This window comes from Ascaphus truei, chromosome 16 (genome assembly GCF_040206685.1).
Source record: "Ascaphus truei isolate aAscTru1 chromosome 16, aAscTru1.hap1, whole genome shotgun sequence".
NCBI classification, from domain to species: domain Eukaryota; kingdom Metazoa; phylum Chordata; class Amphibia; order Anura; family Ascaphidae; genus Ascaphus; species Ascaphus truei.
The window spans coordinates 39,681,518-39,707,202 of record NC_134498.1 but is presented as its reverse complement, the minus strand read 5'-3'; positions in this window follow the sequence as shown (position 1 = coordinate 39,707,202).

Below are 25,685 nucleotides of genomic sequence, written 5' to 3'. Positions count from 1 at the left end.
TCCACTGTCCTATCCTGTTTATTTATTTGTATATCACCTATATCATCATATTGAAAGGATTCAGCATTGGAGCGCCTTTGTCTCTTTTATCTTTGGACAGTTCTCTGTTTGAGCCTTCATGCTAAAACTACAGTATGTGTAGAAAATGAAACTAATCAAAATTTGTTTGCACCAAATCAGTCTCGGTCAAGCTAATTTTGGAGCTGAAATCTGCATCCAAATGAATGGAAGCGCCGTTTGGACGGATCACGCGTATTTCCTCAAAAATACTTGCCATGCACTTCCTGAATTCTCTATAGAAAGAGTATCTGGTCGTTATAGTTAGATGGTGCTGGGTATGTTCATGACAGGATCTCCACAAGCCGTCACTGTGTACATTTTCATCCAGATACTGCCCCTGAGGAAGAGTTAATAACCTGAAATTTTGCACACTTAATAAAAGCTCTATTTGCTCAACTATCCGGGAGAACGCATATAAATGTATTACTCACTGGTATAATACCCCTAAGAATATTGCTAAATATGTCCCGAGCTACTCTCCTTTATGCCCCAAAGGCTGCAGTGAAGTGACCACCCTTCTACATATATGGTGGTCCTGCCCGAAGGTGTCTGACCATTTGGAGACAGGTGAAGTCCTGGATCCAGCGGATCCTGGGCTCAGGGATTCCCATGGACCCTTGGTTGTTCCTCCTAAACAAACCAATCCGGGAACACGCAAGGGCTACTAACAAGCTAATTTCCCATATTACCACTGCGACAAGATGCGCCATCGCGCATCTATGTAAGCAGGACAAACTACCACCAATTCAGACTATAAGAAACAAACTGTGGTTTATATGTATGATGGAAAAACTGACGAGCTTCCTTAATGATACTTACCAAAATTTTCAGAAAGTCTGGCTTCCCTGGATAGCTCACGTAGGTGGCCCATATATAGATCGGGATTCTCTCAGTCTATAGCCCCCAGGTCCAACTAGTGTCACTCTCAGTCTATAGCAAGCCCAGGTGATTCCACCGTCGATCACCTACAGAATATCTATTACGTCCTATCTGTACTTATTTAAGGCCCTTAGACAGGTCCTTTACCTAGTTGAAGAAGCTCCCACACAATATCTTTACCCCCCACTCAACCTTTAAACTGTATAAAGCATTAAGAATTGTTGATTCACCACGAAGCTGTCCAACCCCCCCTCCCTAACTCCCCCATTTATTTTTTATGTACCCACTCCCTTCTCCCTCCTCCCCCTAATAACACTCACTCTCACTCTTGAATGTTTTATTTTCTGTATATCTCTGCTTGAAAACCCAATAAAAATGTTGTTTAAAAAAATAACAAATCTTAGGCCAACCTTAGTTTTCTTTTATAAATGCAGGCAATTACTGGCAAAGGGAATCAGTTTTTCAGCATGTTATTATTTCAAATTAGTCAGCTATTGTACTATGAATATTAACTGTGATCTCGTTAATGAAATGAAATGTTATCATTATATTCTACACTACTATATTTCATTATCCTCCTCAGTAACTTTTGCAATGGAGGAAAATATATATATATATATATATATATTGTCATAGCAGTAATTTTCATTAGCGTTAATCAAACCTGATTTTTATTTCCGTTAACGTAGACAACGATAGTACAAAGAAAATTGCCTAGATATTTTTTATTTATCATTTTGCGTTGCATTCATTTTCAGTCTTTTTCAGTAACTTAGGAAACAATGGTGGATTCGGCGCAACTGCGCATGTCTGAGTCAGAGAGGCTCCTGGAGTTCTTCAACAAACTTTATTGGCAAAACACACAAGGGCTAACACCGCATTCTCCCCCTCTACGCGTTTCACCCTCAAGGATAGGGCTTCGTCTCCAAGACGAAGCCCTATCCTTGAGGGTGAAACGCGTAGAGGGGGAGAATGCGGTGTTAGCCCTTGTGTGTTTTGCCAATAAAGTTTGTTGAAGAACTCCAGGAGCCTCTCTGACTCAGACATGCGCAGTTGCGCCGAATCCACCATTGTTTCCTGATCATTTCAAGACGGTGGCACGCAGGAGCAGCCGAGGTGAGCGGGTCCCAGACCGGAGATGCAGGTGAGGTAAGTTTACAATATCCCCCTGCACCGGTCGATTCTGTGGCCAAGCAGAGCTCCCTCGTGTTATGCCCCAGTGTCTGACATTATCAGATTGCTGCTCTGCACACGGAAGCGCAGGACAGACTCTTTGACAATTGGTTTTTCAGTAACTTAAGTAAAGTCTGACTGTGAATTTTTTTTATTACAGTCAGAAGTGCATCACCACAAACGTAAAATATTTTCTGCCTTTCAGAAATAAATGTGACATGTATTAAAACTTGACGGGGCAGCTTTTTCTAGTATGAATACATTTTAACACATAAAATAGCTGATCAAATAAGAACATAATGAGAAATACTAAGATCTCTAGGTTATCTGTGGGTAAATAGCTTTGTCAGATAGCGGTGACAACAAACCTCTAAAACCATCTCTCTGCCTTTTAGAAGTATTTTCTGCATCATTTATTATAATGTTTAATAATGGGGCTGGCCTGGTATATCACATTATACTGTATCACAAAGAGCTTTCTATGTAAGATGGAGCAAATCAGTCATCCTTATTCTTTTATCTGTTGCTATTACACAGCACATTCATAGTCATACGATGCTTGCTAAGGGACTAGAAAAAAAGCAAGAAAAAGGACTGTTGTGACTATTTTGAACAGTGGTGCTGAGAATAGGGGGTTATTGTAGTTGGAGTCATGTTAATAGAGATGGGTGAATATGTTGAAATGTGCTTTCCAGTTTTATTTTCACATCTTTGAAAAAAAAAATGGAATATTTGAAAGGGACCTTAAGGGTCCAAAATGTGAGCAAAATTCTCCAAATGTGCCATACAAACTTTATTTGCTGCACGGGGGAAGGAATTTATGGCACAAACGCTTTCTTGACTTTTTAGTTATTTTTTTCCTCCTCATTTTTCAAATATTCTCAAAAAAAAGAGTCTTCGTTATATATATATAGGGTAACCAGGGAAATCCAGGTAACAAAGAGACAGCACACCGCAATATAATGAAGTAAATAAAGTGTATTAACAACACAGGGCAGCCAACGTTTCGGTCCTCAGAGTGGGACCGAAACGTTGGCTGCCCTGTGTTGTTAATACACTTTATTTACTTCATTATATTGCGGTGTGCTGTCTCTGTTACCTGGATTTCCCTGGTTACCCTGTACATGTTTCTATATGGGACGAGCATCTGCCTTCATTTGAGAAACCGTGAGTGCAAACTATTTTTTCATTGACTATATATATATATATATACAGTGTTCGACAAACCTATACATTTGCACGCCCCGGGCGAGTGGATTTAACATTGTGGTGAGCTCCTATTGGCCCAAGCAGCACACGTGTGGTACTAGGGGGCGAGTAGATTTTTTGGTGATTTGTCGACCACTGTATATATATATATAGTGCAGAATAAATGAGTTCTTCAGTATTAGGTGATACCTTTTTTATTGGACTAACAATTTATGTCATAGGACAAGTTTTCGAGAGCTCTCCTGTCTTCTTCAGGTTTTGCAATACTGATATACAAAGGATTCTATGGCTAAAACAGTGTAGAGAAAAGAAAAAAAAACACCTGCACGGTGTAAAACACGGTTTTACATATCAGGACATAATAACAATCATCTGTTCCTTAGCAGGTCTTAAAATTAGGCAAATACAACCTCAGATGAACAACAACACATGACATATCACACCGTGTCATGAATTATTTAACAAAAATAAAGCCAAAATGGAGAAGCCATGTGTGAAAAACTAAGTATACCTTATGATTCAATAGCTTGTAGAACCACCTTTAGCAGCAATAACTTGAAGTTATCGTTTTCTGTATGACTTTATCAGTCTCTCACATCGTTGTGGAGGAATTTTGGCCCACTCTTCTTTACAAAGTTGCTTCAGTTCATTGAGGTTTGTTGGCATTTGTTTATGCACAGCTCTCTTAAGGTCCCACCACAGCATTTCAATCGGGTTAAGGTCTGGACTTTGACTGGGCCATTGCAACACCTTGATTCTTTTCTTTTTCAGCCATTCTGTTGTAGATTTGTCTGTTGAATGACCCAATTTCGCCTAAGCTTTAGCTGTCAGACAGATGGCCTCACATTTGACTCTAGAATACTTTGGTATACAGAGGAGTTCATGGCCGACTTAATGACTGCAAGGTTCCCAGGTCCTCTGGCTGCAAAACAAGCCCAAACCATCTCCCCTCCACCACTTTGCTTGACAGTTGGTATGAGGTGTTTTTGCTGAAAGGTTGTGTTTGGTTTGCATCATTTGCTGTGCATCATGGCCAAACATCTCTACTTTGGTCTTGGCTGTCCAAAGGACATTGTTCCAGAAGTCTTGTGGTTTCTTCAGATGCAACTTTGCAAACCTAGGCTGCCATGTTCTTTTTAGAGAGAAGAGGCTTTCTCCTGGCAACCCTTCCAAACAAACCATAATTGTTCAGTCTTTTTCTAATTGTACTGTCATGAACTTTAACATTTAACATGATAACATGCTTTGATAAAGCGCCGTCGGGCGAGAAACGCATCAGAGGACCCTGTATTTTTTGTTTTGATGCTTTAATGAACATTTTTTATTGGACATCTGCCTCCAGCCCTATTCCCTGCAGTGATCAGCCCTACACCTGATTTTGTTATGCTAACTGAGGCCTGTAGAGTCTGAGATGTAACTCTTGGGTTTTTTGCAATTTCTCTGAGCATTGCATGGTCTGATCTTGGGGTGAATTTGCTGGGACGTCCACTCCTGGGATTGGCAACTGTCTTGAATGTTTCCACTTTTGAATAATCTTTCTCACTGTAGAATGATGGACTTTAAATTGTTTGGAAATGGCCTTATAACCCTTCCCAGATTGATGGGCAGCAACAATTGCTTCTCTAAGATCATTGCTGATGTCTTTCCTCCTTTGCATTGTGTTAACATATACCTGAATGCTCCAGACCAACAAACTGCTAAAACTTCGGCTTTTATAAAGGTGGTCACACTTGCTGATGATCAATTATTCAAGGGCAGTTGATTAGCAGCACCTGTCTGCTACTTACCATCTTAATTCCTATGGAAGCAGTAAGGGTGTACTTAGTTTTTCACACATAGCTTCTCCATTTTGGCTTTATTTTTGTTAAATAAATCATGACACAGTGTAATATGTCATATGTTGTTGTTCATCTGAGGTTGTATTTACCTAATTTTTAGACCTGCTAAGGAACAGATGATTGTTATTATTTCCTGATATATAAAACCATAGAATTCAAAGAGGCTGTACTTTCTTTTTCACACAACTGTACATACATACATACACATACACATACACACATACACACAGGGGTCGACAAATGCACTCGGCCGGTTGCCATGGGTGAGTGCATTTTGGCCACTGTCGACTGCTTACCTGCGGCCGCGGCCCCCGGGGTCTCCCGGTCTTCTCCGTCTTATTCTACAAATTCATCTTTTCCCGCTGCGTCAAATGACACAGCGCGGTCATTTTAACTGGAGCTGCAGGGGGAAAAGAGGAATTTGCAGGGGAGAAGACAGAGAAGGCCGCAGCACGCCATAGGTCCTGTAGTCGGTCCCTGCCGCAGGTAAGTGTCGTGAGGGGTGGGTGAGGGAGTGTTAAGGGGGTGGCGACTGACTTTGGGGGTGGGGAGTGGGTTTTTGCCGAGTTTGTTGGGCCATATATATATATATATATATATATAGAGGTATCAGTACCGTTTTAGCCGAGCTTCAATAATCAAAAAATAAATAGATGATACCGTTCTGTGGCTAACAAAATGCTTTTATTTGTGCGAACTTTCGAAAGCTCGCACAAATAAAAGCATTTCGTTAGCCACAGAACGGTATCATCTATTTATTTTTTGATTGTATATATATATATATATATATATATTTATATATATATATATATGAGCTGGTGCTCTTGATAACATCTCCATTAGGGGCTGAAACTTAAAGATAAATGTCACATTAAATGCATTGGAAAGCCTGTTCCGTTTCTCTTTATCTTTGTGCTGCTTTGCCTGCACTTGGACAGTGTGCACACAGGAAGATCTACATCAAATAACACGTGAGTGCCCTGTCTCTGGACTATAGTGTGTGTTATAATTATTAGCCCCTTTTGCAATAACTGAAAATGCCACAACATAGCTTTATATTAATTTCTTCAACTGTACTTACATTACTAAATGTGAAAAGGTACAACAGTGACTACAGGTTATCATCAAATGATTTCAGTTTTCATAAATCTATCATCAATATCAGACTTATCTGAAAGAGCATTGTTATGCAAATTATTTTCGCCAAGGGTGGATAAATCATGTTATTGTATACTTCATTTCTTGGTTGTATGGATCTTTTTCTGAAATCTACACATTAGTACATTAATTTAGTTTCAGATGTGTTATTTTGTTGCATTTCTTCCATGTATCACTGTTGCAGTAATAAATCAATAGCCATTTTTATTATTAACCAAGACAGAAATGATATTGAAGTTCTTTGGTAATGATTTTGATTGCTAGAGAAGGTCAAAAATTATTAAATCATAATGAACGCTATCAGGGGCCATAAAATCTAGCACAATACGTGTAAAATGGCTTTATAGTCAGGGAATGACCTTAAAAAGTAAAATACAGAATGTCATGGATGTACTGTAGATGATAAAACAATGGAGTATATAGTATTTTGTCACTACTGTAGTATAGGCGTACCAGCAAAAAAAGCAATAAGTTCACATTCTTAAGGACTGTCCTCATTTGGTAATGGTCTCTATGGGAGAAGTTGAAGGCACATGGGGCATTATCCTTTTTTCACTGTTTTCCATGTATTGGTTTTCTTTTTGATTATAGAATTAGTACAATTACTTTGAATATTTTTACAAATATTTTTCAGTACCCAGCACAGAGGACACAATACTATTTTGAGAGTAATATCCAATTTATTTTCATGGCTCAAGAACGAACAAAATCGATATTAAGGACAAAGACATTGGAGGCTACATGTACAGAAGTGGTTTTTGAAAATAAATTGAAATTGTGTCTCAAAAAACAATTGATCACTTAAATTATTGGTGGCATATGTTGGTATACCATTGTTAATGTCCTTACATTTGGAGAACCTTTCCTTATTCTTTGTATAAAGCGTGTCATGTTCATACATACAGTAGGAATGCATAAGGCACGGATCCAAAAAATGTAATTAACTCACAAAGCAGCAATATTTCTCTACAACTTTTTTTTTCTTTTATATAATTTTTATATGTAAAGCATGTGACATTGTATAATTTGACATTCTTACCTGGGAATCGTTTGGTGCTCCTGTTATAAATCTGTCAAAATCTTAATTGTGGGCTTAACATTATGGCTGCTTTAGTTAGTGTAACTCAGCCGCTACAAAGTATCCTTATATTACTAAAGGTAACATTAACTTTTGTTATAGTTTACAGCTCAAACTGCTGGGAACATTTGCAACACATTTTCTCAAACAGGAAAGTGTTACAAAGATCCTGTACTGCTTATTATAGCCTGCTATATAAATTAAAGGATGCTTTAAAACTCATAATAAAATGGCATTAGGAGTTAAATTAAAAAAACAGTCACTATTATCTAATACTATAGAACTGATTTGTTTTTTAAACGTATCAGATTTCACATGATTTGCTGCTTTAACATCACATTAACAGGATGTACCACTGTGTATCTTCAAAGGACATATCCATTCCACTGAGCCATCTTTCGTCCTGTAAAGAGAAAACGTTCGCATTAACTATCATGAAAGTTAGCGATAATAACATGTACATATTATGCAAATGGAGCATTACATACCTAACATAACCAGTCCACACCTTAACCTTTCCATTTCCACAAAAGTCTGATAAGGTTAACGTGGGGACTGGTATTTAAGTTCTACCTAAACGTAACATTACTTGGCATTTGTTAATGTACAAACATTGTAATAAGATATTCTATTGTAAAACAGATGCATAGAAAAATAATTAAGGTATCTCTGTGCGCCAATGTGTAAAAACTAGATACTTTTTCCCAAACAAAAATATAACGCTAGAGCAGGGGAGCGCAAGCTTTTTAAGTCGCACCCCTTTGCTCCCTCTCCAACCTGCTCGCCCGCCCCCCCCCCCCACTCTCAAGCATCCCTCTGTGTGATGGCATGATGTCGCGTTGTCATGTGACACACATTGCTATAGCAACGCATTGCCATAAGACGTTGCAGCAACATTTGATGGCACGTTGTCATGGCGTGTCTGGAGAAGCCGGAGAGCAAATAAAAGGCAATTACAGGGCCCCACACTCTCCCCCAGCAATCAACTTAAATGTTGTGGGGAAGCGTGCGGGGCCTCTGTAAGCATGGCGCCCCCTGACAAATTTACGGGCCCCAAGTTCATGCTCCTTGGTGCCAGAGGATGAAGTTAGAGGTGAAGTTTTTATGTTGTCTGTGGCACACATATGTAAATTCTATGTAAAATTAAACTTTAAGTATGCACAACCGTCGTGCATCATAAATGTGTTAATGTTTTCTGTCAAGTTAGTCTTGCCTTAAAGCTGCAGTTCAGGCAATATCCTGCATGTGTGTTTTTTTAATAAATCAGTTCTGTATTAAGAAAAAAAATACAGTTAGCATTTTCTGTTTAAAAAAAAAACAACTTTGAAAGACCAATTTTCTTGTATTCTATTTTAACAAGCATGCTTGTTCCTATAGCAACGATTTACATTCCCCATATTTAAAGATGTCGCCAAACTTTGCCGATCAATAGACGGAGAACGAATTGACCGGCAGCTATGCAGTTCTTTAGGTAATTAGAGATTGCCCACATGAAACTATTGAAGTAAAAAAATAAATAAATAATAATAAAAAAAAGACTGAACTGCAGCTTTAAAAGACAAATGCAGGTGAAATGCAAACAATTCCTAGGGTAAGATCCACAAAACTCCATTATACAGGACTCATAATGTGACATTAATATGTGGTCTTAAAGCTAATTACATGCATAAACAGTGCCCGAACAACCTCTCTGTATCAGCTTAATGTCATATTGTTGAAACATATCTTTGTGTTATCTTCCAATTACGGGATTTCATGCCAGTCTTGGCATTACTCCTATCCAGACAATGAAATAGGACTTAAAAAGTCTGAATGTGTGGGCAAATTATTTTTGCAGATTTGAATCCGCCGCGGATCGTCCGGTTCCTTTGGTCCATCGACTTCCGTGAATCAGTCTCAAAAGGGGCGATTCATCTTTGCCGGATATTTTATTTAACATTGCAATTCGCTACTTCCCGCAATCCACTGGTGGATTTTAAGAATCCAAACCGCAAATTCGGCAATCCGTACCTGGATTGCTGATCCGCAGATTGGATTCGTAAAATTCACTAGTGGATTGTATTCAATGGCGGATTTAGATTCATCCACACAGATTGAAACTGAAACATTCCGTCAACGGATTTAAAACCACATTTAAAGGATTGTGAATGGAAAGCTCGGGAAATTCCACGAAACAGATTTTGACAGTTTCGCCGTGTCTAGGTGCAACGCCAGTTAGATATCATTTAAATAACATAACGTTATTTCCCCGCATTTTTTCCATCTCTCTCTCTCTCTCTCTCTTCACTTCAGCAAAAACCCTATTTCAGGTTCTGTACTCACTTGACACAGGGTCATCCCTTAATGTTGGAGGGAAGGATATTTCCCCAACAACAAAGGAAAGGGTTTTTTACAGTAAGGGCAGTTACAAAGTGGAATTCATTACCCATGGAGATTGATGGCATATACAATAGATATCTTCAAAAAAAAAGGTTGGACATCTCTTTAGAAAGGCAGGTATACTGGGATATACCAAATAAGTATACATGGGAAGGATGTTGATCCAGAGAGTAATCTGATTGCCAATATTTGGAGTCGGGAAGGAATTTATTTTCCCCATATGAAACATCATTGGATGATATGTCACTGGGGTTTTTGTGTGCCTTCCACTGGATCAATATACTGTAAGTTCGGATAGAGGATAAAGTATCTGTCGTCTAAATTTAACATAGGTTGAACTTGATGGATGTATGTCTTTTTTCAACCTCATCTACTATGTAACTATGTTACTTCATCACGCAGGATGACCACATTTTTATACAATTCTACAGAAAAACTTTTACCCTATGTGTGTCAAGCTGAAGAGACATTAGTTTAGTGCACCATAAAGTAACAGCTTTTCTAATTCTGTTTTAAAACCCTCAAAAATAGTATCTTGCTACTATCTATATTTTCACAATGAAATGAATTTAAGCCACGTTGAAATAAATATAACCTACACTCCGAGACTGTGAATGATTAATACTGTACTTTACACATAATAAAACAAAAAGGTAAATTGTGCAAGAAAGACAAGACAGCCTCCTTCTAGACACATACGATTAGGACTGTGCATGCAGTCATGAACATTTGAAATGTTTTATTGTATACAGCAATTTGATTGATTTCAATCTTATCATTGTATCATGCCATTGTAGCATATTATTAATCTACTTTCTCTGCACAATTAGAGCCAACACGGAACCCTCATGTCAAGAAAGACACATTATTGAGCTTTATATTGCTCTTTCAGTGCACTGCAGTGAAAGTAAATGATATCAAGACTCCGGAAATAAATCACAACACAGTCGTGGTAGCCCAATATTAAATGTCTATCATTTTATTTACACATTAAGGGGTAGAAGTGAATTCCATTTTTAGCTTTGCTTTATCGCCATTTACGTACCGCTATCCGTAACGTGTGTCCTCAAAGGTCCATTGCGTTACAATATACTCACATTTACCCGACAAACTGATCTATTTTAAAGGATGTTTGGCTTACTCATATGCAAATCATATGATAATGAGCCATTTACATAACAGAGATCCTCAGACCCTCCGTTCATGTGGTCTCATGGGAATAACGCTATGACTTAAGACCATCCAAAAGCTGGTGTTGCCTACATACAGAAAAAGAAGTCCAGAGCAACATCCAATGTGACAAAAATACACAGTGAAATAGCAACATACTGTATAACTTGAAAAAAGGGATATTTAGTTAACCCTTTGGCCAAAGCGTATAAGCCTGCGAGCCACTTTCAATGCATGACCATAATATCGCAGGTCCTAACACTGACTGATTAAAATTCTTATTTACCTCTATAATTAGAGGAAGGATGGTCCTGGCATTGAACCCGTCGCAACCAGCTGCATGAAAAGAAATGTATCATTATATTATGTATGACTATGAGAATGTAGGCTGTGTTTGTGTGGCCTACTATTGTATGTACTATTGAGTGTATTAAGTGTGAGTGTACAATAATGATTCTACATAGAGTATGAGAACAAGATTTTACAAGAGACAGAAGTTGGGAAATAAAATTTAACACACACAGTTACTTCACTGTGTGTGACAAACAAAAACAACAACCACATTTTAACAATATATACAACCTCTGGCTGCGGTTCCTCCCAGCATAAAAAGCAGAAGCAGTCCCAGCAGTTGAGGTTGAAACCTGCTCAGTCATGTCAGCTATATAAAAGTCTAGCTGAAATGGCTGACTTTTTTTTCAGTTTCTAATGTGTGTTTGCTTGAATTTGAAACATGCTCATGTGTGTCCCGATAGGTTAAGCTATTGCGTAATGCGTCACAAAATGGCGTGCACTAATAAGACTTTTTACCAATGCGAATGTGCCGTGTATTTGAGAACGCCTTTCTCGGACATGAAAATCCCTGTTAATAGCGCTGCTACTTTGATGAACGGACGTGATTTTTGCATCTCATTTGCATTGAGGATACCCGTTAAAAAGCCGTAAAATAACATCAGTTCTCAATTTCTGGAATGTCCCGTAATTAGCTCAAAAACAGTGGACAAAACCCAACATCTCATCATTATTTATTTTCTTACTTTAGTCACAATGCATAAAATCCTGCTCATATCTTTAACACTACCATTTTCATTTTAGTTACATAATTGCCCTCCATACCAAAGTGACCCCAGATCACGCAAAGTCCATGTACTATGCCATGTACTATGCCCCTTGATCCGAATTCCTCCTGCTTATCACTTTATCATTGCAAGTGCAACATGCGCTGGGTGAACTTATAACGGATTGCATTGATTCTTTTTTTCCCAAACACAATAAGTAATTTACACACAATTCTACAAATTGCACCTCCTGATGAGATGACCAACGTTGTATTTAACTTAAAATTAGTTGTATTAAGCTTAGAGAAAGGATTAGAAATAAATCAGCATCATGTTTACAACCAATGTGAACATTCACTGAATGCTTATGAACTGCCTCTTTGTCTACGATTTTGCTTTTCTTTACATATGGTGCATCTTTTATCAGTGGCAGACAGCATTTGTAATAATGTAGACAGTTTCATTACACAAGTCAAATGTCATTTAGTCAGTGACACCGATGTTTTTAGAGTTGATTGCGTTTTACTGTTTGCTGATGAGAATTGTTTGTACACGGTGTGTCAATGTGATGGATAACTTTAAATGATCGTGTTGAATACGTTAAGAAAAATAAAGCCTTGACCTTTATTATTTGTATTTCAAGGTCATGGTAAGAATAGTAAAAAACATTGAAAAGAAGATATATTTGTATTGTTTTAATTGCAAATTGGTTCCAAACATGGTGTTGTAATACAGACACTCTGAGGCTAGAGACCGTTAGATCAGCAAGATGACTGCAGTGACATCATCCCGTCTCCAATGGTGATGTCACCGGGAAGAGACGCGCTTGCTGCCAAGTGCCGGAGGATTTGTCGTCCGATACTGAGAGATAGTCCTGGCGTCTCTCTTGGACCTTAATGGTCTTACATGTTATTGCAAATTAGACAATTTGTGAGTTGAATACCCTTTTGTTACTGATTTTGATATATAAAGCATTATTGGCACTATATTTGTCTCTGTTTAAACCCTAACATACTGTGGAAAACCTATTTACAGTCCAACGGAGATGCACATGAAAGATAAACTATCCACAGAGGAGGTTTAAACCGCTCAATAGCAAATACAAAAATTATTTGTGAGCACATTCACGTCTCAGGTGGTCCACAATCCTTCTTTTCCCCATTATCTCTCAGCATACAGTGCTTCCCCTGCAGCCAGGGATTCTGGGAAATTACATGAAAAATGGGCACTTAAAGGTGACACTGTGCTAATTTGCATGTAATTTCCCAGAATCACTGGCTGCAGTGGAATCACTAAGCAGGGTTGCATACTTGTCATTGACTGATCCACTAATTGAGCCACCGGTGCTAAAGCCAGGATATCCTTAAAACCTGACCTGTTGGTGGCCCTTGAAGACTGGAGTTGGTTACCCATGGGTTATTGCATTGTCGGAATTATTTATTCTAATTTAGGAGAGTAACAATGAAGTTACACAACTATATTCCAAGGATTGATTATCACAGCCTTTGAAATCAATAAAGCCCAAAATTATTAACCCATCAGAAAAACTAAATTGAAATGGGTTGGGGGATTATATAGAGAGATTATTGCTAAAATTATTAAGATTTAGGATGGATCTACATACTTCAAGTATTTTAATTAAATACAATGAATGAGGATATTGCTTTGCATTGCCTATAATAATGAGAATCGAGACAAGAGCATGAATTGCTGGAGCTTTCCGTATGGAAAGTAATGCGATTGAGTTTCATTCATCATTAATCCATTAAATTGTATGTTATTTTGGTTTCACCTTGCCCCAAATGAATGTTTCCTGTTGTGTTTCAAACTGGTACACTGTAAGTAGAGATGTAGTAGATGTTATTGCACTCGATAATGCAATATTTACAGCATGTTAATGTGTGCGCCATTACAAACAACGATAACGATTAAATCCAGAATCATTGTCCCCCCAAACCGATGTCACAGCAGGCACTGTCTCTGGAGCCACTGGGGGTTTTTAAACGCTGCTCCGTGCTACATCTGTATGCATGCAAATATGCGATTTTCACTAACAAATGAGTAAATAATGCATTGCCACATTATTTTATGACTTATTTGCTGCTTGACTTCTAGTCTTGTTTATTTGTTCTATTAAATCCTTGTACTACTGTATGTTAGCAGTATCACCATATCATCAACCTTCACTAGCAATGACAGTCCCCATCAAGCACATCACAAAACACCAAGAACTGCATTTCAGATCGAGGAATCTGTCACAGCTAATTAACTTGTTGAATTGTTATATTTACAGTTCACCCAGTGAAATATCATGAGAAACATAAAAATATTTTTTTATGACGGCTATTTAGATACAGTTTCAAATTTTTGTCGGATGCTTATCTGATATTTTCTGATATTTTTGTGTTCTTTTTTGAAACTAAACTTTTTTTCTGGGGGGGGGGGTGTATTTAAAGATCACTGTCTATTTAATCCCCCTGGCCCACACCGCCCAATGCGGAATGACACCCTCCAGCAAAGTAACAATGTAGTTCAACCTTTGCTAAATTGTAATTGGGTTATGTACTCATTCTACAGTACTTGTATATTTATAGTTAGATTGATCTCATGCAATAATAAAGGCGTAAGGCAGTTTAAGGTGCATGATCTTATTAATACGAATGGTCTGGTTCAAAGGTTTGAAATCAAAGCTTCGAAGTTCATTAGTATTTTTTGTAGAATTTCATAACGAATGTTTGAATCAGAGCAAAAAACAGAGAAAGGCTCATTTATTATTATTATTATTATTATTATTATTATTATTATTATTATTATTATTTGAAGCTTTGAAAACATATGGTTCACAAATGAAAAAGTTGCAAGTTTTTGTAAACATTTTCAAAATTTAGAAAATTTAATTTGTCCCTATAATTCTCTAAAATACAAGAACCAATCAAGTTTAGCAAAATGAAACCAAGAACATGACCAATATTAAAACCCCAGTGGAGTGTCCACCCTTACTTGTTAGGCTACTAAATGTGACCCAGTGACAGTCACTAGAGATATGCAAAGGTTCGCAAAATTCATTAAATTTGCACTTTTGTGCAAAAATAAAAAAGTAAAAAAAATTGTAAAAAACACTGCAAAGTTCTTTCTTTACGCTTTTCACAGCCACAATTAGGAGTGTGACCAGAAGGCCAACACACTGCTCATTTAAAAACTCGTCAAAGAGACGAACACCAAATTTGAAGAATAGAATGCAATATACATAGTGATACACAAAATGTAGAGAAAACATATACACAATAACAATCTATAATAGATTAATTCATTAATGACAAGCCTGCAAACCAACGTCAAGGTAAGTCTCAATAGCAGGTCCCTATGCTAAATGCATACCATCTAGTCAGTAACATCTCACTTTTCTATGTAAAGCACACATATTGTAGGACATATTTATATGTTTATGTGTATATTTTATCCATACACAGGTTAATCTTATAGCGGTATCAACGATTCTCATCCATTATTAGTTACACGTGTATCTAATATATTACTAAATCAACATCTCTACATATAGTGATTATGAAACAACATATACCAAATCTTTATATATTATTACCCAATTTATTATTAGAATCCCATTCATTAATAACATGTACAAGAACCCGTGTTGTGAACAATATTAGCATCAAACTTAAGTAATTAATATTTAATATTTTAAATCAATTTTCCTAATATAAAGAGTGAAGTAACTATTTTTAATTAATATTTTGGTTGAGAAAAGTAATTATTATGTGGATCGTACATCGAGTTGTTTTTAAACCATTTATTACATTATTTCTTTATTATCATTTTGGAATTTATTACATAGTGGACACCAAATTTCTACACAAGGGGGACAATCAGTATGTTACTCCTTATCATAACTAACATTATCAATCTAGACAAGAGTGGTCCATATATCAAAGAATCAAAAATCTTTCCACAGCCAGCTTTTATCAGCAGTCAGTATATCAATTGTGGGGAACATATATATGATTATGTCAAATATTGACGTAATTAGTCAAGAGCAATAACTGTTAAACTCAATCCTATATTTAGAAAGTTGCTGTAAATATGAGTGATATTACTTCTCTTTCTAGTGGGGAACATGTGGTGGGTTAATATCCCTATATCTAGTAATATTGAAGCACAGGAACAATAGACTTCGTGTACATAGTATGTACATAAGTACTAAATAAGTACATTAATTGTAAATACCTCAAAGCATATAAAATGCTCAGATTACACATGGACACCACAGAGCTAACAGCCCTCTTTACTGTAATTTAAGCATATTTATATACCAACCAGATTGGCATGATTGACCGAAAGTGCATTTAGGGAAGTGACATGGACTATACATAGATGGTAATTTTACAACAACCTTATCAACACATGTGGGTTACCTGTTATACAACTCCAATGTCTACATGGTACATGGTACTGAAATTGAGAATAAATTCAGAGTATAGACTACAGAGAGGCTATCTTATTCTTTGAGGAAGAATCCCAGGTCAATATCTATATTCATTCCATGGGGTATTAACGTTTTTATGGTATAGATCCAGAATGTTTCCTGCCTTGATATTTTTATGACCTGGTTACCTCCTCTCCAATTTGGATGGATCTTATCAATTCCAAAAAAATTTAAGCCACTAGGATTCTGATCGTGGTGTTCTTTAAAATGTTTCGACACACTGTGTTGCATGAACTCTCTCTCTATACACAAAATGTAGAGAAAACATATACACAATAACAACCTATAATAGATTAATTAACCTGTGTATGGATAAAATATACACATAAACATATAAATATGTCCTACAATATGTGTGCTTTACATAGAAAAGTGAGATGTTACTGACTAGATGGTATGCATTTAGCATAGGGACCTGCTATTGAGACTTACCTTGACGTTGGTTTGCAGGCTTGTCATTATTTGATTAAAGGATGTAACCAAAAGTCTCCTTTGTCTTACAGACTTAGGTTTTTGTGTTTCACTATGTATATTTATTTCCCCATTTATTGTTAGCCCAATGGGAGATGTGCAGGGATTCACTTTCTGTTTTTTCACATATGAATGGCCATTTTTTTCACAGCAGCAGGCTCCCTACACGGAGAAGTGTGGTGAATATATATATATATATATATATATATATATATATATACAGCTAAACCCCGTTATAACGCGGGTCTCGGGGTCCACCCCGAGACCACCGCGTTACTAACGGGGTCGCGAGAAAAAAAAATGGCCGCCGCGCTTTAGCGCATATTCATCCCGCGGGACAGGAGATGGGAGCGGGCATGTCCCTCCGCTCCCCGCTTCCCCCTGTCACCGCGGGACAGGCCGCGGGGCAGGAGATGGGAGCGGGGATGTCTCTCCTGTCCCCGCTTCCCCCTGTCACCTCGGGACAGGCCGCGGGGCAGGAGATGGGAGCGGGGATGTCCCTCCTGTCCCCGCTTCCCCCTGTCACCTCGGGACAGGCCGCGGGGCAGGAGATGGGAGCGGGGATGTCTCTCCTGTCCCCGCTTCCCCCTGTCACCTCGGGACAGGCCGCGGGGCAGGAGATGGGAGCGGGGATGTCCCTCCTGTCCCCGCTTCCCCCTGTCACCTCGGGACAGGCCGCGGGGCAGGAGATGGGAGCGGGGATGTCTCTCCTGTCCCCGCTTCCCCCTGTCACCTCGGGACAGGCCGCGGGGCAGGAGATGGGAGTGGGGATGTCCCCTCAGGTCGCCGCTTACCTCAGAACCATGCTGCCTGCATGGAGGTTGTAGCGGGGGGTTTCTTCTCCCCACCGCTGTCCCCGGTGCTCCCGCTGCCTGCGCGGGAGGAGGGGGGGGAGCGGGTGGTGGTGCTGGTCGCGGCCCGTCTGTGTAGAGTGAGAGAGTGTGTGTGTATGTATATATGGGAGAGAAAGTGTGTGTGTGTATATGGGTGTGTGAGTGTGGGTAAGTGTCTGAGTGTGTGTGTAAGTGTGTGTGAGTGTGTGTGAGTGTCTGTGAGTGTGTAAGTGTGTGTGAGTGTGTGTGAGTGTGTGTGAGTGTCTGTGAGTGTCTGTGAGTGTCTGTGAGTGTCTGTGAGTGTCTGTGAGTGTGTAAGTGTGTGTGAGTGTGTGTGAGTGTGTGTCTGTGAGTGTCTAAGTGTGTGTAAGTGTGTGTGAGTGTGTGTGAGTGTCTAAGTGTGTGTAAGTGTGTGTGTGTGTGTGTGAGTGTGTGTGAGTGTCTGTAAGTGTGCGTAAGTGTGCGTGAGTGTGCGTAAGTGTGTGTGAGTGTGCGTGAGTGTGGTCAGTGTGTGTGCAGTGTGTCAGTGTGAGCAATGAGCAGTGTGTGTGCAGTGTGCAGTGTGTGTGCAGTGTGGCAGTGAGCAATGAGCAGTGTGTGTGTGCAGTGTGTCAGTGTGAGCAATGAGCAGTGTGTGTGCAGTGTGCAGTGTGTGTGCAGTGTGGCAGTGTGAGCAATGAGCAGTGTGTGTGCAGTGAGTGTGTGCAGTGTGCAGTGTGTGTGCAGTGTGGCAGTGAGCAATGAGCAGTGTGTGTGCAGTGAGTGTGTGCAGTGTGTCAGTGTGAGCAATGAGCAGTGTGTGTGCAGTGTGCAGTGTGTGTGCAGTGTGGCAGTGTGAGCAATGAGCAGTGTGTGTGCAGTGAGTGTGTGCAGTGTGCAAAAAAAAAAATGTAAAAAAATTTTTTTTTAAAAAATTTTTTTTTTTTTTTTTTTTTTTTTTTAAAAAAACGGGAGCCACGGGAAAACCGCGTTATAACCGAATCGCGGTATAACGAGGCGCGTTATAACGGGGTTTAGCTGTATATATATATAGAATCCAATGCACAGCCGGCACACCATATGCAAGTAAATAAGTTTTGGTGCTTATCCCATAAAGCAATAACAGACCATACGATACCGGTTGCAACACGACATCAAGGGACAGCACGCAGGTAAGTAAATCAAAAATGTTCTATATTTGATAGAAGACACAAAAACCGACGTTTCGGTCCCCACCTTGAGAAAGGTCCCACTGGGGGACCGAAACGTCGGTTTTTGTGTCTTCTATCAAATATAGAACATTTTTGATTTACTTACCTGCGTGCTGTCCCTTGATGTCGTATTGCAACCGGTATCGTATGGTCTATATATATATATATATATATATATATATATATATGTAAATATAGCTGTATGCTCATCTGCATGTCTTAGGCAGGTCTGCAACCCCGCCTTTCCCCATTATCACCCAGCATACAGCACTTCCACTGCAGCAAGGGATTCTGGGAAATGACATGCAAATGAGCACACAGTGTCACTTTTTGCCTCAATAACCATTTTTAACATGGTTCCCTATAGGCTTAAGCTTGCTGCATGGTCACAGCTTTGAGCACAGCCAGGGTTAAGGTGCATACCCAGAAAACCACCCACAGACAGCTGTTTCGACCTTGATGGGTCTCATCAGTGTGGGGTTGATTTTACTGGGAATGCAAGAGAGGCTATGGGATAGGCTAAACCATAATACTGAGTTAAGTTATGGTGAGTAAAAAAAGTGACAAAAACCCTCCACAGGAAAGCAAATATGCAAATATAGCTGTATGCTCATCTGCATGTCTTAGGCAGGTCTGCAACCCCGCCTTTCCCCATTATCACCCAGCATACAGCACTTCCACTGCAGCAAGGGATTCTGGGAAATATATATATATATATATTTTTTTTTTTTCACCGCACTTCTCCGCACTTGTTTTACATGTATAATTTCTGGGAGTTTTCTAATAATACACTAATTATTAATGATGAATAAATATGAAGTGAGAGAGAAAGAAGCAGGTAATGTACATGCATGTAACTACTGTATGATTTAGTGAACAGTAAGGCCCTCTCCATCTGTATGTGGTATGTAATGAAAATATTAGCAAATGTGTGACTTTCTTTAAAAATACCAAAAAGGTTTGCCAAGCAAATCAGAATACAGTCATGCATCCCACACTGGCAGTGTTTTAAGGTATGTCCCTTGTAATATCTATAGGTAATCTGATTCTAAACTGTTTTGTTGCAGCATACAGTATTTAAGAAGCATTGTAATTACAAGCATTATTTGTCTACAATTGCTCTAAATTTGCCAATATTAAGCTGCTTGAAGTAAAACCTAGTTTGGCAAAAAAAAACAACCCGCAGTGACTCACATATAGAATTTCCTGGATTAATTTGCACATTGTGAAGAGGAGTTCATATTCCAAGAACAAGAGTTGAGTAGCAGTTAGTCTTAAATCGTCAGTGAATAATTACTCAAGTATATAAATGGCAAAGGCCCAACTGTATGTCATGTAGTGACTATGAAGAGAAGGGCATTTCTTTCCCTAGAGAAAATGATATTATACAAGTAGTGTGTGACATGCAGTATGTAAACAGGATGCAGAATAAAGTAGGTTGAATGATATTTAATCTGTAAAAAAAAAAAAATCCTAAAAGTATTCTATGATCTCGATAAAGCAGCTTTGACATCGCAAAAATCTGCCAAGGTCTTACCATATTTTTTTTATTTTTTTTTTACAATTTATGCCTAATTCAATGAAAATTGTTTCAAATTTTGGCAACCCCCCCAACCAAGACAATTAGCATACTGTACACAAATACAGCCGAGTGTCAAAGGATTGATAAAAAATTGTGATAGAAAACAGTGATAAAACGAGTTCTCAAACAAGAAAGGTAACTCTGATTAAATAGGACCATGAGACTTTAAGCAGCTTCACAGATTTTTTTTAAACTTTTACACTCGTTCCCAAATTTTCTTTTTTTTGGTTAAGGAAACATAACTATTATTACAGAAGCCTATGATTGAAATAACGTTAACCTGTTTGATGCCTGTGGTTTCCAAGGTATGCTGTGTGCGCGCGCGGGGGGCGTGATGATGTCACGTGACACATGGGACCTCTTGCCTACCCTCATGACACAGCGTCATGTGAAAACGCCACCAATGGCCCTGTTAGCCAGTGTTCATTTTTGACTATAACCTTTGTTTTTGGGTGTTCTTGCTGGTGATGATTTCTTTTTAAAATGTTTTTATATTTCTATATTGAGCCATGCTTAAATATTTTTTTTTTAGATTTTGTGTATACCCCTGAGTGCCCTCAACATGTGTAGGAGTTTCTTCAACCTACAGTGCCTTAGGCTTTATTTGTTTTATTTTTTTTTAGCTTTATACATGTAGCACCTGTTTCTCCCCTGCCACGGAAGATCAGGCCACTATATCAGTGTTTTCCCTGGGTACTGTAGCTCACCTGCTGGTTCATGAGGTCTGAGTGGCTCTGCAGTTGTAGTTTGGGAGCAGCAACAGCAGAGACTTTCTCTCGGCTCTTACGTGCAGCGCCTCCATCCCATGAGGATCCTGCTGGATGCAGGAGGGTCCCCACAGGCAATACTCTGTTCCAATAATAACATACCATAGTTGGTCCAACTACAGTTTTATTGTACAACAACATTATCATCCTCCAGCCCTGGAGCAGACCCCAGAGGATTGGGGCCCCAAGAGCCCCATCTAATCTCCTTGACCATCTGGTAGGGAAAACAGTATCACACAGTCCCATAATCGACAACCTCAGTTTGGTGGTGTTAGCCTTTATACCTGCGGGAAGGGCTTGTAACCCTGCCCCATAACAGGGCAGGTCCAGGTACTGACAGGCATCACACCATATACATGTGACCCAGTCAGTACCCTCCCCAGGTATGACACTCCAACTGCCAGATTAGGCCTGCCCCTGGATAAGCAACAATCCAGGTTGTAACTGCAGTCTAGGCCCTGCACAGGAGTTTAACCCCAACACTGCCTGTTCCTATCAGGACTTATAGTGTTGAGGCCAGGGGCACTTGGCTACATCCTCCCTCTGGTGAAAATCCTCCTCACGACCCCACATGAGGAGCATAATTATGCACCATCAAAAATTGTGCCGGGCCACATAATTATAAAACACATAGCATTATAATAACTGGGTCCTCTTATCCAAGAAAATCTTTCGCCCGGGTGCAATAAAGTTTCTGCTGTAATTACCTCCGACCCAATTTGCAGTTTATCCTTGCTGTATCTCCCTTGACAATCTGCAGTACCGCCCCTGCTGTATCAATAGTAGTGATCAGGGTCTGGCTTCCGGACAAGCTTATCTTCCTTATCGGGCATTGCGTTACTATCCCAGTAACTACTATGCTGGCACACAATTTCTGCAGCTTGTTCAGTGGTGTATTCCCCCTCCTCCCACCAATGATCTACCTGGTCTTCCCATATAAATATAAAATCATGTTTTCCCCATATGAGGCTCGTATCCCTAGAACATAGGATCCCACAAGTCCAACCCTCCACCTCCCACAAAAGGCTGACGCATTACAGTACTCATAACCAGACACTGGAGATCCATGGACATCCTGGGGAAAGTGGGGGATGTGACAAGGGTCTATGCACCCTGGTTAACCCTAGGGCCTCCTCCCAGGGCACAGAGGCATCAACAGGTGGTGTAACATGGGGTTGGACCGGCATTTTAATGTCCTGGGTCCCTTCTTTTATGAGGGAGGAAGAATAAAGTCCAGATGTCCCCATAACTTTAGGACGGTCTCGGCCGAGAGCTGTCAGCAGCAGAACAGCGCCCTCCCTATGTGGCAGTATGCGGTCGGCATCAGCAGTCTCAGCACCCCTCACCACTAGGGACCAATTGACCTTCGAAGCGGGAACACTGGAGGTACTGACTGGTACCTCGAAAGTGGACAGCTCCGCTTTATTCAGCTGGGCTGTGGCACTTGTGACGCTCTGCTGGGTTGGGTGTAGCACCTCCGCTTCTTCGTGAAGACCCTCTGCAGACGGTCGTCTCTCAGGCGAGGCCAATACAGGAACCACCGCTGGGTCTGGCAGCGGCAGATCCGCAAACTGATTGGCACTGTGGGTCAGGGAACCAGAGCCACGGACTAGAGCACTCCTCCATTGTGAGTGAAATATTTCATATATCATGTCCATGTAAACTTGCTCCGTGCTGGCTGGAGCATTATCCATCAATATCTGTAACCGGCGGACCTGGGGGTTGTTACACGGCCCTTCGTCCGGTTGGAGAGTGGACATAGGCTGGTCACAGGCCTCCTGCATGGGCTGAAGGTGGGCACATCACACCGGTCACACCAGGATGTGAGTTCCAACCCTCCTCTTAGTCGAAGACACCTCGGGCACAGGAGCTGTAGGGTATCTTGGCCTTGAAGGGTAGTGCACAGTATTCCACCAGGTAGCTCAAACAACTGGGCTGGGATATCATGCCTTTCAAGGGAGCCAGCTGGGAGCTGGTCACACATCAGTCATGCTGGATCAAGAAACACGTGCACCTGGCTTTGGTGTGCTTAGAATCCGGTCACACCACATACTGAGTCATTGGCTCCTCGACTCCTCCCTCAGGTGAAATCAGGAGTCCCAGTCGGAATAGAGGGGTCATGGCTATGGATTTTGGTGCCAATCCCAGATAGTTTGCAACGGCGAGCTTGCATCTTGCAACTCACCATGCAGTTCCTCTGTTTTTTGTCAGGAACCACGATCAGAGTCCAGGATCCGCCTCAGGGACCCTGAACTCTCCTCCTTTAGTGCCTGTGATGAGCTTCATCTTGGGGGGACTGTTTTTGAAGCGCTCAAACCGGTTGGCATGCTCCACAGGCACTCTCTTCCTCCCCAAATGCATTCAGATAGTCCCAATATGGGGGGGCTATCTTTCACGCCAGGTCCCCAATTGAGCATACTATCCCAATCGCAGATCTAGCTCATTCTAGTGGAGCACACACTACAGTCCCATCACAGGGGTGCTATCTTTCAAGTCACATCCCCCTGGGGCATGTGTTGCAGCGTGTCTTCGGCTGATAAGGTGGTGTTCAGCACCTCTCAACCCTGAAACATAGCACAGTAAAAGCACCCAGGAGATAGTCCAACGCGAGGTGCTTTTTTTCAAGACCTTCCCCTATAGGCATACCAGCTACGCACCTGACACAATACGGTGTGGTTCAGACACCTCTCCACCTTCAGAAGTGGAAGGAACCCGGCACTGATACAATGTGGTTCAGACACCTCTCAGATCTGCATAACGTCCCGGACAAGGTAAAACGATGGCCTTGACACTGTGCTTATCAGGCACCTCTCATGCGGCAGAGGGTGGGGTTGCATGTAGAGCGGATACCATCCGGGGATACCCCACTAGTAACCGACTGGGAACGCTATGGCTTGGATACAGTGAATTCCCCCATTCACTTCTCCTTCAGCGGGTTTCCCACCCATACTCTGTCTCCCCTGTTGCTGATCTCAGCAGCCATGAGTCCTCAAACCTTTCCATGTGGTCCTTGGAAAAGTTAGTTATTTTTTCCATTGTATATATGTCCCATAATTTTGTTAAACATTTGTCCATATGGGACGCCTGCTGTTTTTCCAAAATAATGATATGCATCTAGCAGCATTAAAGAAGTGTAAGATCAGTCATTTTTTTTCAACTTATATCCAGGGATCGGTCCCTACTAAACAAGATGATCCATGGATCCCTAGGTATTTTGATTTGACATAATAGATCACAGTTTTTAGGATTTGATCCCAGAAAGGTTTTTATGTGTGGGCCACCATATATGCAACATTGTCCCTATATCCGCACATCCTCTCCACCGTAAATCACAGGCATCTGACGGTGTAATAACAGTCATAATATGATGTTTAAGTGTTTTCTTGAAGTCTGACTGAAATAGACAATTTACTAGATGTTTCCCAGTAGAGGGTTTTAAGTGATAAAATCATTACATTACACATATAATATTTAAACCTATAACTTATATATCTTCCTTAATAGCCAGAGGTGTTTTTATAGCAATGGGACTACCTGAAAAGGTTGGTTAAATTGTCTTTTGAAAATTTCTCAATCCCCTTTAAACACAACGATGGATTCAATCTAAAAAAAATGGTTGTACAACCCAGATATATCATCGAAATCATTCCTATATTTTCCCCATTCTCTATAAAGTAGCTGACAACCCTTACTATATATTGTGATACATCGTCTCTGCAACATTCAGTATATTGGTGCTGTAGAGGGAGAAAGGGGGTGGCCCGGGATTAAAGGGGTTACACCCCATTTGGCCATCCCCTGACCTCACCAGGGAGACAAGGGGTTAACTGGGCTGAGACCCAGAACTGTGATTTAACTCCTGTTATGACATGTAAATGTGTATTCCCCTGTTCCCCCTGTTTTATTGTAACATCTGGTTAATCAGTGTCTGCATCACACACACACTGGGATCCATCCGGGAGCACAAGGGTTAATAGTTGTATAGTGATTATAGCCCTTTGTGTAACTTTCCCGCCTTTTCAGGCACCATTTTGCAGGCTCCCATAGGCCGCCATATGAACTCCATGTCTTTCAATGGTGAATCTTGCTGGGGAGTCCTGTTCCTGAGAAGACCAGCAGATGGCATCCGAGAGGGAGAGTGGCGGTTTCCCAATGAAAGTCAATGGGCTCATTGACTTCAATGGAGAAATCCTCGAGAGAGCTTTCCAGGAACGAGTTGGCTGCCGTCCAAACCGCTTAACCGCAAAGCGGATACATTTTCAATAGGAGAGCTTTGATCACTTACAAGTCAAGTTCAACGACAAGTGGCGTGGGAATAACCAGTTCTAGGGCCCCTAGG